This window comes from Sciurus carolinensis, chromosome 11 (genome assembly GCF_902686445.1).
Source record: "Sciurus carolinensis chromosome 11, mSciCar1.2, whole genome shotgun sequence".
Classification (NCBI taxonomy): domain Eukaryota; kingdom Metazoa; phylum Chordata; class Mammalia; order Rodentia; family Sciuridae; genus Sciurus; species Sciurus carolinensis.
The window spans coordinates 30564475-30565891 of record NC_062223.1 but is presented as its reverse complement, the minus strand read 5'-3'; the positions used below and the strand labels follow the sequence as shown (position 1 = coordinate 30565891).

At 42.5% G+C, this 1417-nt stretch overlaps 1 pseudogene; it reads left to right on the top strand.

Annotated features, from left to right (window-relative positions):
* The first annotated feature begins 259 nt into the window (after window positions 1–259).
* LOC124959424 (olfactory receptor 4S2-like) lies at window positions 260–1184 on the top strand (annotated as a pseudogene).
* The last annotated feature ends 233 nt before the right edge of the window (window positions 1185–1417 follow it).

Sequence of the window (1417 nt, the reverse complement as noted above, 5' to 3'; positions counted from 1 at the left end):
CACGATTGATTTTCAATGCTGTCCTTGTTACTATTGAGTCTGGTGTAATGACCTGCCCTCTATTTCTGAGTAAATATTTATATATTTTATCCACTTCTGTATCCCTAATGCCAATTATACTTGTTGATTCATAATAAACAATCAATATATGTATTTCTGAATAAACACAAGATTTTGAAAATAAATCAATGATTTCCAAAGGTCTAGTGTTTCAGGTATATTATCCTTTCCCTTTAAATAATCAAGCCCATGGGAAAAAATGGAATATGGAAATGTTACTGAATTTATTCTTCTGGGACTATTTACCAATGAGGATATAAAGGCTACCTGCATTGTGATATTTTCACTTTACTATCTTACAATTCTTTCAGGAAACCTGGCCCTTCTTCTCACCATCAGGGGAAGCCACCTTGGTGAGCAACCCATGTACTTTTTCCTCAGCTATTTGTCCTTCATGGATGTCTGCTTCACTTCTACAGTGGCTCCCAAACTGATCACAGACTTACTGGTTCAGTGGAACACCATCTCCTTCAGTGGTTGTGTGTCCCAGATGTTTCATGCCCAGTTCTTTGGAGCCACTGAGATCTTTACTTTGGTGTCCATGGCCTATGATCACTATGTAGCCATCTGTAGACCCCTTTACTCTGTGGTAATCATGAGCAGATGGCATGCTACATCCTTGTGATGGCTTCTGTCATTGGAGCTTCTATCCATTCACTGATACAGGTGTTGATCATTATTCAACTTCCCTTCTGTGATCCCAATCAGATAGACCACTATTTCTGTGACGTCTTCCCCCTGTTGAAGTTGGCCTGCACTGACACGAGGCTCTTGAAGATCATAATCATTACCACCACAGGGGTGCTGTCCATTCTGACCTTTGTTGCCTTGGTAATTTCTTATGTCATCATCCTGTCCACCTTGAGGATTCGCTCATTTGAGGGTCGCTGCAATGCCCTCTCCACCTGTGGCTTGCATATCACGGTTGTACTCATGTTCTTCTTGCACCTCATCTTCACCTATGTCCCCATGACCAATTCTGTCAGCGATGACAAAGTGTCTGCTCTATTTATACCATGATCACCCCCTTGTTCAACCCTCTCATCTACACACTGAGAAATGCAGACATGAAGAACAACATGAGGAAAGATTGGGGCCCACAGAGATTGTCGGAAGTGAATTGAAGCCTTGGGGTTGGCACCCTTGACCTGATCTTGTTCTCTACACTGAATCAACATCAGTAAAGAGGGCATATGCAGAGAGGTGCTGTGAGTCACCCACAGCAGCACATGGAAGAGAGACGACTTCTGGCGACTCTCCTTCTGTTGCTTTACATTTCTAAGACTGTACACAAGAGAAAGGAACTAGATGATCTCCAGGTCATTCCTGGCTCTGACATTCTAACAGTTATTATGCC